Below are 12341 nucleotides of genomic sequence, written 5' to 3' on the forward strand. Positions count from 1 at the left end.
TCCATGTCTCTGTTCTTCTTTTGGCCTTTGCCTCATGGTCACAAGATGGATACCATAGCTCCAAACATCACACCCTCATACAATAGTCTTCCAAAGAAAAAGAAAGGGGAATGTATAAAAGGTAAAAAGGTATAAAAGAGGCATTTACCTCTCATTTTTTCTTTTCAGGGAGAAAAACCTTTCCCAGAAGCCCCCTGAAGATCAGTCCCTTAGGTCTCATTGGCCAGAACTAGACCACGGCTCAACCAATCACTGGCAAAAGTATCTCTGGGCACATGGCTGCTTGAACAAGATCAAGATCTGTTAGCAAAGAAGACTGCAGGAATGTCACTTGAGAAGGCAACAAGAGCGCCTTCCACAGGAAGAATTTCTGGAAACAGAATGAATCTTTCCATCCTTCTGAGCATAGCTGAGGGGTTACACAAGCACATAAACACATACAGTGTAATGGGAACATGATAAATAATGTACAAGACACAGAAATCAGGCTAAGAAAGAAATCCATTCAATCAATGAAGGGCAAGGATTCAGGGGTGACTAGAATAGTGGACACAGTCCATTATAGTGGAGATGACAGACTCTTTGCCCTGGGGGTGGGAACAGGTCAGAGAAAACCTCACAGAATCTACGTCTGAACAGAGTGCTACCAGATGAGTAGGAGTTCACCGGCAAACTATTTTGGAGATGAGCAGACTCACCCACAAAGAGCCATGTTTGTGCAGGTGAACAAATGGTTCAGTATTTAATTAAGGTTAAAGGATGGGCAGTATTTGAGAGGAGGCCGGATCCATGCAGGGGCCAGGAATTGGATAATGGGGAGCTATATGAAAAGTTGTAAGCAGGAGATTGGCTTAAATAAATATTCACTTTTAAAATGATTACAAAATTGAAGGAATCTCAAAAATATTTTGCCAAGCAAAAGAGTACAAACTATATGATTTCATTTATGTGAAACTCTACAGAATAGGCAAAACTAATCTACGATGAACGTTATCAGAGCAGCAACTGCCCATGGGAACAGGGATTGACCAAAAAAGATCACGAGGAACATTAAGGGATGATGGAAATCTTCTATATCTTCACTGGAGTGGTGGTTACATGGATGTAATATACTTATTAAAATTTATCAAATTGTATACCTAAAATATGTGCTTTCATTGTATGCAAATTATACCTTAAAATTTTTTTTGGTAGAAAGGATCCTGATGGGTGGATTGTGGGAGAATCTGCAGGTGGGGAACCAGTGAGAATGCTGCGGGCATAGTCTAGGAGGAAGATCCCACAGCCTGAATTGAGGCAGGGTGTGGGAGCAGAGGAAGGACAGGGCTAGAGAAGGAACGAGGCTGTTTGATGCATTGGATTTGGGAGGGGAGCTGGCGGGAAAGAGAAGACACAAGATGACTCCTGGCCTCTGGCTGGGATGAATGGCATCAGTCTCTGAGACAGAGACTCCAAGAGGAGTTACAGGCTGGGAGGAAGGAGAAATGAGCTCAGACGTGGAAACACTGAGTTTGTGATGGAGATGTTCTTTGGGCTATTGAACATGTGGATCTAGATTTCAGGAGAGAGAGATGGGCTGGAGAGAGTTTGGTCCTCCAAATATGGAACTAGATGGGTCACCCAAAGGGAACGAGCTGAGTGGGAAGAAGTGGGCAGAGGCAGGAGGGGAGAGAGCCCTGGGGAGTACCAACAGCTAAGTGCTGGTCAGAAGACAAGGCTCCAGCTCAGGGAACTACGAAGGAAAGATAAAACATAGGAGAAGTGCTGGGGTAGAGGGTGTCCTCACAGAGGCTAGAGGAAGGAAGGAGGTCAAGACGGGGAAAGTGGTCAGTTGTGTTAAATGCTTCAAAAATGCCATATAGGCTCAGAGAGAGTGTGGATAGATTCGAGACCAACACACATAGGTGAAATGCATTCAAATTCACATCTCCTGACTCTAGAACCAGTGCTTTTTCTATATCCTGTGAAACAGTGGGATCCAAAGGAACATGAAAAATGCAGGAGAATCTACAAAGGCCCTTCCTCATCTTTTTTTCAGTCAGCACCATTCATGAAGCTTCCAGATTTAAATAAATTAGGGTTCAACTGAACAGCTGCGTACTATGGAGCTATCTGAAATAATAAGGTAGACCTATGTGTACTTCTGAAAGATGCCCACTTTGCTGACTACATGTTTTGTCAGAGGAAATTATACCTCTGGGAGGATATACACCAAAATGTCAACAAGGTTAACTCTGAACTGCCAGATTATGTGTGATTTTTGAAACTATGTTTAAATTTTTGCTAATGTGTATTTTCTAGCTTTTCTAGACATAGAAATTTTAATCTAGAGTGCAAAGGATGCTTAGCTGGATCCTGGGGGAGAAGAGAAGATCCCTGTCTCAGGGGGAGTTCAAGAAGGGTTCATGGAGTTCCTACCGTCACAGCCGTTAGGAAAGGGAAGGGATGAGGTCCCAAGTCTCCTCCCAGCAGTGCAGGGACACTGGGTGGCCAGGTTCGACGGAGAAAGTCTTCACTGAGAAGGCAAGTTGGGAGATGACAACAGATGACTGGGACCACTGGGGCCTCCTGGAGAGGTCCTGAAAGAGGCCTCGGCAGGGCCGTCTTGACACGACTCATCTAGACCAGTGGATGAGGGCTGGGGAGACCGTGGGCCTTCATGGAGTCTGGAGGCTCAGCTTGCCTCATGTGGCCCTCTCTGCCAGGAATGCATACCCTGTTCTGCCTGGAACACCCTCTACATTCCTCTTCCTGGCAAACACCTACCTTGTTGTTGGTTTTTTTTTTTGGCCACGCCATGTGGCTTGTGGGATCTTAGTTCCCTGACCAGGGATCGAACCCAGGCCCCCTGCAGTGAAAGCGAGGAGTCCTAACCATTGGACCACCTACCTAACTTTAAGACCCTGCTCAAATATGGCTTTCTTGGAGAAGCCTCCCACAGCACAGAGGCAAAAGACATCACACACATACACCACAGTCTTCATGCCTTGCAATTGCCACCTTCTATGTAATTAACCTGATTTCAGGTCTGTGTACCTTACTATCCAGTGTGCTCCTCCACACCATTATCAAGCTGACTGTCAGGAAGACTCATCCATCCTGTGAGTCCACAGCTGGCAGGTTCCCGAACAAAAACAGAGGTTCTAGAGGAAATAAAGGAGTCCAAGAATGAGCAAATGGGCCTGTGCATGGAGAGAGCCCCCCTCGGTAACCAAACACTCCTAGTGAGTGTTCCCACCCTCACCCAGTGTGGGCACCAGTGACCAGACCCAGGTGCTAGTTCCCTCCCCAGGTGGTTACCCCAATATGTGTCCTGGGGACCAGATGCCAACTAGGTGTGACAGTCACACACTAAAGGCACTGGAGAAGGGACAGTGTATTGAGAAAGGGGACCACCACCTGAGAGAAAGGAAGAAAAGCAGGAACTCAAACAAGATTCAGAAATTGGCCCTTTCTGAAAGCTTTCCACACTGAGCTTTGAGAACCAAGATGAAAAGCACAAAGACTGAATTTAAGAACCAAAGGCACCCTCTAAGGAGAATGGGACATTTCCACGTAAGGCAACAAAATTAGAAGAAGAGAATGAAACTCTCCTGATGCATGAAACAGCTTAAAGGGACCCAGAGATTACTCGTTAGTTATGCAGAAAGCTTCTCAGAGAACTAAAATGATAATGACTGTGCCAAAGAAAGTGGAAGTCAGGCCAGGTTATGAAAGAGGGGTACATACAAGAAAATAACAAAAGGCTGTGGAGAGAAAAATCAGAAGAGTCGTTCAGAAAAAGAAATGAGACACAACTTGTCTAAGGTAGCAAAAGAATGAGAAAAACATTTTCTAACTCTAACAGGTCAACAAAAGGGGATAAGGAGATTATTGGCTCATTTTGAGTTGGGGAGAGAAAGTCTATAAGCAATGACACTGAAAAAGCAGAGGCTTTTAATTTTTCCTTAGCCTAAAAATGTCAGCTGTGATCTAAAAGCTGAAAGAGGCACCGCATGGGATCATGAAGGGGCAGGAAGCCAAGGGGGAAAGGGAAGAACGTGTGTGTTCACATGGTTCTAGAGGAAATGAAGGAGTCCTGATGACTTACATGCTTAGGTACTTAAGGAATTGGCCCAAGGTGGAATCAGATCACTAGCTCTCACTCTGAGGGGATGTATGGGGAACTGGTGAGGGGCCTGGAGACAAGAGGGAGACCCAGGCAGCCTGTCCCTGCCTCTCTTTAAACCTGGAGGAAAGCAGATGCCTTTGGAAGTTCTGGGACCATCAACCAAGCTGCTATAATAGATAACTACTGGGACACGTCGTCAAAAAATCAATCTGCAAACACTAGGTCATAAGGAATTAGGTAATAACCAGCACTGCTTTCCAAAGAACACATTCTGTCAGAGTAATCCAATTTCCTTCCAGGACAGAATGATGGGCCTGGTAAACCAGGAATGGCAAGAGACACATAATCTTCCTTAACTTAAAGAGCATGGCATTTAATTTCACCTTTCATGAGAAGTCTCAAAAGAAAAACTGGAGATATGGGGTCTCTGGTCGGCCTTTCTGGGGTTGGGCAAATGAAAAGAGGTTGAAGGGTTAACCCAAATAGCAGTTCTTTATGTTCTATGTAGTGTGGATGGTTTAAAATGGGCAGAGGTAGGGGTGGGCAGGGTAACTGTGCTGGTGGTAGCAGGTAACAGAAGTGTTAAAGGAGATAAGAGGGGTAGTGGTAGTGGTAGTGGAGATGGTACTAGTGAGAAAGGTAGTGATATTAGTGGAGGTGATGGTGGTAATGGTGAAGGAACTAGAGGTGATGATGGTAGTGGAGATGAAAGTGATGGTTGTGGTAGATGTGGTGGCTGTGAATGTAGGCATGGTGGTAGAGGTGGAGGTCATGGTTGAGATGATGATGGAAATGCTAAGAGTGGTGGAGGTAGAGTTGGTGGTTATAGTGGAGGTGATGGTGAGGAGTGACGGAGATGTTGCTAGGGGCGAGTGTGGAGGTGGTTATGGTTATGGTGATGAAGACAGAAGTGGTGGTTGTGGTGGAGATGGATGGTGATAATGGTGGAGAGAGAAGCGGTGGGGGCACAGATGGTGGTGGAGATGGTACTGGTGATAAAGGTAGTGATACTAGTGGAGGTGGTGATGGAGGTCATGGTTGAGGGGGAAATGATGGTGATGAGATTGATGGTGATGTTGACAGTGGTGGGTGTGGAGGTGGTGGTGGTTATGGTGGTAAAGATAGAGGTGGTGGATGTGGTGGAATGAAGAAGATGATAGTGGTGGAAATGGAGACAGTGGTAATAATGGAGATGGAAGCAGTGGTGGTGATGGAGACAGTGGTAACAGTGGTGGTAGAAATGCAAACAGTGATAGCGGTAAGAATGGAAACGGTGACAGTACTGATGGTCATGGTGGTCACAGACTAGGACCTAGTAAATCTGGGTTTCACAGCCGTCCTTTTGGACATCTATAATGGACGCCCACACTAGCTTGTTCTTTCCACATCTTTCCTGAGAGAAGTGGGCACACTGTAGGCTATTTGGGGCCCATCCTCATTCTGACCACCTCACCACTACCTGTTAATCCTGGGGCAACAAACCCCTTCTCTGCCCAGATGGGCTGGGTGGCGGTGGACTTTAAGAAGTCCATGTGGGGAGGATTTCCTCCAGCCCAAAGGTGTGAGCATGGCCTGAGAGGCCCCACAGCCAAGGAGAGGGAAAGGCTCCCCGGGCCAAGTGGAGACAGGCTGTCTGTGCTCAAGAGCCCTTGTTAGCAGAAAGCTATTCCCAGCTCGGGAAGTTGTACAAGCTGGGGTCTGGGGAGGCCTTTTGCGGGTTCTGGTTTATACACCTCTTTCCAGTCTGACTTCTATTACTGCAGCCCATGGACGAGGGGCTGGGAAGCGTGGGCTAAAGGCTTCCCTCCACCTTCGTTCTTGCCAGGATGTGGCTGTTTTGTTGATGGGAAATAAAATTAAAACACCCCCCAGGTGTGTGGGCCAGTGTGTCTCAGGAGCCCTGGGGGTGGGAAAGAGGTGGGTCATTGGAGCCTACAGCAGGCTTCGTGGAATGTGTGGTAGAAGAGGGGGTTGCCAGCTCGGGCTGGACTCCCTGAAAACATTCTTGAGGCTGGGAACTCAGCTCCAGATTGAAAAATTCTTGCCCAGCTCCTTGCTGTCTGCACAGTCCCAACTGGCTGTGTGACTGGGGGGAGGTTCTTGAACCAATTTGGGCCTCATGATATTCCCTTCTACCCTAGAGAGTTGGGCGAGATGATCTCTGAGGTCCTGCAGCTATAGGTCCAGTCCCATAAACGTACTTCACACCCGCAATGTCCACAAGCCCACCCCACCCACCCGACTTCACCCATCCCCTCCGCCTGTAGGGCCAGAGTCCTCACGGTCCATGGCCCCAGCTCAAGGTCCAGCTCAAAGCCAGGTCAGCTACAAAGCCCACCTGTGTTGGGCAGGCAGAAGCAACCTCTTCCTCCTCTAGACCCCTGTCGCCTTTGTCTACCCTCTGTGTTGAACTCTCAGACAGGAGGGTGCCAGACTCAGTGCCTCCACCAGCTTGTCTGGACCTCATAGGCTTGAACCTCATTCATATCCTATCCCTCTTGGCAACCAACGCAGGGCTGGCTGAAGATGCTGGAAAGTGAAGAGTGAGTGAATGTTATACCTAGAGAAACCGAGGCCCCAAGTGGTCAAGTAGCCAAGACTTAGAGTCCAGATCTCTGGGCCTCTAGTGCATTGCCAGATATGGTGCCAGGGCTGGAAAGGCCCATTGTAACAGAGGTTCCACCTGTCTAATCCTTGCTTAGAGTCTCCCTTCTCATAGATCTTGTCTGTGAGCTCCCAGCAGTTCATAGACCCTGTTTGTGCAGTAAAATGTTTAACTGCAAAGACTTCTATCTTTATAACTGCTAAATTATTTTAATATCATTGAAATTTAAATCCAGATTTTAAAAATATTCAGAGAACTTAGGAATTCTGAGAATAGGTACCATCCTAGCTCACAAACTCATTCACAGGAAGGTGTGAATGACTGATATAGCCTTTTCACTGTGTTGCTAGGTCCTAGGGTAATTTGCATTTTTAAACGTACCCTTGGAAAGGACAATGCGTAACTTATCAGGTGGCCTTATAAGGTGAAATGGCAGTCCCTGGGTCAACCAGCATGGTGAGAGGCTCTTGAAACCCTTCAAAAGCAGCTCTGTCCAGGACACCAGCTCATGCTGTGTTTAAGCTGGGGATGGATATGTGTGTGTGTGCACATACCCAGGCGTGGGAAGGTAAGGGGGCGGGAAGGGGAAGAGGTTCCAGGTTCCAGTTCCAGAAAAAGGATGGCTTCCTCTTCCAAGCTGCCACTCTGCTTCCCAATCAGCCCTGCTGATGAGGGAGGGCTCTCCACAGTACTGCAGACAGCCCCCCTGCCCTCCCCCTCCACCCCACATACACACATACACATAGCTTCTCCCTCCAGGCTGCACTCACATGCTCTCTCATCTCTGCAGAGATGAAGCAAAAAAAATCAGTCCCCATAAAACAGCAGGAGCCCCGGAGAGGTGTCTGGTTCTGAGACTCACTGCGTAACCTTGGGCACGCACCCTCTCTGCACCTCTCTCTCTCCAAATGAGAGATTTGGATTAGATGGTTTCAGAGGTCCCTTCTAGCCCTGACCAATTCTCCTCTCCTTATGTCATGAAAGGTCCTGTGGTGACACAGAAGGGCAGGGGATTCAGATTCATATGAATCTGAGTGCAAATTCTGACTCAAGTTCTTTTTAGCTGGGCGATCTTAGCCAAGGTACTCAGCTTCCCTGAACTTCACTTTTCTCATCTTTAGATTAAGGATAACACCTTCCACTACACAGACTCGTCGTAAGCATTAGAGATGAAAAACGTAGTGTGCCTGGTTTGCTCCCAGTTAATGACTTATTATTATTATACCAGCTGAGGAAGGTTGTGAAAAGCCGTGTGCATAGCAGCTGGAAGCATGGACTCTGAAGCCCCGTACCCTGTGTCTGAATTCCAGTTTAGCCACTATCTAGCATTGTGACCTTGGGTAACCAACTTAACTCTACACCTCCATGTCCTCATCTGTAAAGTGAGGATAATAATTAGACCTATCTCATAGAATTGTTGCAAGAACAAAATTATTCAATAAATTGAAACACAAGACGATGTCATGTAGTGAGTACTCAAAAATAACAACTATGTTATGAATAGCCTGGGGATAGCTATGTGTATGGGTGTATGTGTGTGAAGGTGGGAATGCTCCTACCACTCTCCATCTCCTCCCACCCCCACTTTTTCTAAGTTAAGAATTTGAGGGAATGCCTGGCAGTCCAGTGGTTAGGACTCTGTGCATCCACTGCCGGGGGCCGGGGTTTGATCCCTGGTCGGGGAACTAAGATCCTGTAAGCCACGTGGCACAGCCAAAATAATAATAATAATAATAATTTGAAGTCCTAGTCTCTTTCCATCATTCAGCTCCTTGGCCTATGAACCTCCCAGTTTTCATTCAGCACCCGGAGCCTGGTGACCCTCATCTTCCCTGGGTCTTTCAGGAAGCTGACCTCATTGCTGGGCCCTCCCTGAAACCTGCCCTCCTCTGCCCCATGCAGCTTGTTAGCTTGTTCCTGTAGCCTCTGTGGAGCCAGGCTTCACCCAGTCTGTATGTGCCTAGGTAGCCAGCCCTCACTCAGAGCTCAAGGGGTGTGTGATCCACCAGGAGCACAGGAATGTGCTCACAGAAAGGGATGGTGCTGCCTCCCTTACCTAGGTCCCGACAGCATTCACTGACCCTAAGTTCTTCCTTAGGGCTGCCCTACACCTCTGCTACTCATTCTTGAGATCTTCCTCAGGTCTTTACAAACAATGCTTTCTTCAGCTAATGAGCCTTTGACCAATCTGTAGAGAGTCAGGGAAACAAATGAAAACAAAACTGAAAAACTCTTTTTTGCTCACTAGATTGGCAAATGTGTATATATTATATGATACCTAGTGGCGAAGATGTGAAAGAATGGGTATGCGCATACTTTGATGGAAGGATTGTAAATTGATACAAAGATACTTCCCTCTTTGGAGGGAAGTTTAGTACTATTCGTAAGAACTTAAAACAAGCATATCCCTGACCCATTGATGCCACTTCTAGGAATCTATCCTGCAGAAATACCTCTATCTGCTCAAAGATATTCTTACAAAGATGGATATGTATAAAGCATTGTGATTGCGAAACCTTGGAGACAATATAAATGTCCAGTGGTCAGGAAAAAAATAAATAATAAATGGAATAGCTATACAAAGGAGGATTACACAACTTTAAAACTGGCATATATGTGTGTGTGTGTGTGTGTGTGTATATATACACACACATATATATATGGGAATATTAAGATAAAAATGGCATTTTGCAGAAAAATATATATGGTTTGATCTCATTTAGGAAAAAATAATGCCCACTCTTTCCCCCCTCATCTCAGCTGGGTGGAGGCTTCCTGCAAGTTCAGGCTGGCTCAGGACAAGCTGCACTGGGTCGAAAGCCCAGCCCCTTCCTTCCAGCCAAATGGGTCAGTGCCCCAGGATGGCCACACCTGGGGAAGGAAGGACCGCTGAGGCCCCAGGGTCAGAACTCCTACCCAGCAAAGCAAACTGGAAGCAGCCTCCAGTCTGAGGCAGTCAGACCTGGGTTCAAGTCAGGCCTTCAACTCTTACCAGCTGAGTGACCTTGGGCAAAGTTCCTCACCACTCTGAGCCTCCATTTCTCCATCTAGAAAAGGGGATTAATAACACCTACTGCACTGCGTGGTGGGGAATTAAATGAGACAATGAATAAAAGGATACAAGACAATCTCAGTAAATGCCAGCCCTCTCCTGTCTCGTCAAAGATTTCTTTTACTTTGCTTTCCAATTCCTGCAGTCCAACCTCGGCAGCATCCCTGCTCATCAGTGCTTCCATCCTCCCACCCTACTCCTGATTTGGCCTCCATGGTGAATTCTTTCCAGGTCCACGCTTACTCCTCACTAGAGGACCACACTGAGGCCTCCTCCACCACTGAGTTGAGTTGAATAAGGCGATGAAGAGTGCTCACTCCAGGTCAAAACATCCTCTCCTCCTCCCCCCCACCTACCACCCGGATGTGTCTCCTTCTGTTCCTTCCCACCTGTGCCCTAGCTCCCACCCTTTGGCCTGCTTCAGGACATGACCCCATCAGTCAACTCCCCTTTCTCTCCATGGTATCTTCAACCCATCCCTCCCCTCCACTCCAACCTTATAGTTAAGCTCAAGCAGGTCCCACCATAAAACACACACTTCTCCTCCCTGCTTCCCACCCCATCCCCCATCTTCTTTTACCACGGAGCCGCCTCCTTCTGACCCTCCCGCTATCAATCCGGGGAACTTCGCTCAGTCTCCTTCCCCGGGTCCCTCACTTTGACTTCTGGTCAACAGTGGGGACAGTTAGCCACAGGTCCTTGGAAACGTGCTCCTGGTTTCTGCGACTCCAGATGCTCTGCAACGCCCAGGATTCTGCCCTCTGACACACACCTCACACCTCCTGCAGCCCGTCCCCTCTCCATCCTCCGACAGCAACCTGAGGGCTGGACTTCCAACCTGTCGCTGACAGAGTGACCCAGCTTGGGAATAAATTTGACCCGTTTTCCCCCTTTTTCAGAGTAGAAAACTGACGCCCAACAACATCGTCAAGTAACTTCCCCAAGGCCACACAGCGGGTGAGTAGAGCCCTGTAGCCTTTATCATGGAATCAAGTGCTTCCGGAACTTTCCTCTCTCCGGAACTTCTTCCCTTCTACCCTACACCCTTTCTCCGCCCTAAAAAAAAAAAAAAAAAAAAAAAGCTCAGCCAGGTGCATATTTGAATTAAAACGTCCGTAATTAGTCTCCATTTCCGCCAGGGTGGGTCAGACCCCGCTGCGTGGGTCCCAGCCTCTGGCCCGCGCACCTCCACGCCATCCTCCCCCGGGCCCGGGAACCCCGAGCACCTGCCCGGAAAGGGGGCGGGAAGCATCCGCAGAGGCCGGGCCCCTGCCCTACGCTGGCCGGCCCGCTCGGGCCCCCCACCTCTAGCCCTTCGCCCCTCGCCGCCGAGCGCACCCAGCGCGCGCCTCCCGAGCGTGGGAGGGTTTGATTGACCTTGGCAAGAGGCAGCCAAGCTCTCAAAGGCCTCGGCCCCTCGCGGCCGGCCCGGCGCCGGGGCTCCAGTTACTGCTGCCACCATCCCTGTTTCGCGCCCGGCCAGGGCCCGGGGGAGGGGTGCTGGGAGGAGCCCAGTCCGACCCCCGGCAGCAGCGGTCCGCTGCCGGAGACGAGATCTGATGAGAATGTCTTCCTGCAAATTAAGCCTTCTCAGGACTCTCCATCCGGTGCCGGCAGCGAGCCGGGCGCACTGGGAGCCAGTCCTGGGGGCGGCGCGGGCGCAGCGGCGGCGGCCAGGGCTCAGCACCCCTCCCTGCGTCCCCCAACCCTGCGTCCCCCCACCCTACCGCCTGCACACAGGGTCGGCCGGCTCTGGGTCGGAGAGTGGAGCCCACCTACCAATGCCTCCCAGAACGAGTGCCAGCTGTGCCCCTCCTCTGCCCCGCTCCGGCTGCCGAAAGTGTCCCCGCACCTCTCCCTCTTATACCTCTTACCGGTCGGGAGAGCCACCCCCCCCTCCTGGGTTCTAGAGGCGAGACCCCTGGGGTCCAGTCTAGTTTTTGCTCCGCGATAGCAGTGGTACTTGGACAACTGCTTCTCCGTTTCCCCGGATGTAAAAAGGGGTAACAGTACCCTTCTCTGCTGGTTCTCGTGGGGATTCATGATCCTGTATGCGAAGCACGCGCCGCAGTGCCCAGGACGCAGTAAGCCGAGGGTCCTACGCGGCATCAACCCTAGGGCTACAGGAACTCTGGGAACTCCGCCCACCCCCATTGTTTGCAAACGTTATCCACCTGAGCTTTTCAGTGAAATGAATCTGAAGTCTTCACTCATTTAGAGGAGTCTCCAAGGGGTGCAAGAGTTTCAAGTATATTTGGAAGAGGAAGAGGTAGAGGCAGAATTCTGGATAATGGCGCTCTCCTGGAAAAATAGACTGCAAGATTTTCTCCAGGAAAATAAAAAGCAAATGTCCTAACGGAAAGAACTTCGCCTTGCACTTACTATAGGCAGGCTTATAGGCAATGAATTTCATTATTGTTTAATAACTATTATTATCCCCATTTTACAGGTGAGGGAACTGAGGCTCAAGTGATGCCCCCAGGATTACAGAATTGTTTAAATAATGGAGTTCCAAGTTGAACCCAGCTTCTCTAATTCCAAGTCCTGTTTTCTTCTTTGCTACCCTACACCGC

The 12341-nt window shown here is 49.0% G+C and overlaps 1 long non-coding RNA gene across 2 annotated transcripts in view; it reads right to left on the reverse strand.

Moving 5' to 3' along the window:
- The window catches only part of LOC132597254 (uncharacterized), an 84012-nt gene extending 72124 nt beyond the window's left edge, over positions 1–11888 (reverse strand). The window contains exons 1-2 of one of the 2 annotated variants that reach the window (XR_009563742.1): positions 11782–11888; positions 3037–3143 (exon numbers count right to left, since the gene is read on the reverse strand). This is a non-coding gene — a long non-coding RNA (uncharacterized lncRNA). Of the gene's footprint in view, positions 1–3036; positions 3144–11547; positions 11639–11781 lie in introns of those variants that run through there. The other variant, XR_009563743.1, reaches the window with a different exon arrangement.
- Positions 11889–12341: the final 453 nt, after the last annotated feature.

Source organism: Globicephala melas, chromosome 4, assembly GCF_963455315.2.
Source record: "Globicephala melas chromosome 4, mGloMel1.2, whole genome shotgun sequence".
NCBI classification, from domain to species: domain Eukaryota; kingdom Metazoa; phylum Chordata; class Mammalia; order Artiodactyla; family Delphinidae; genus Globicephala; species Globicephala melas.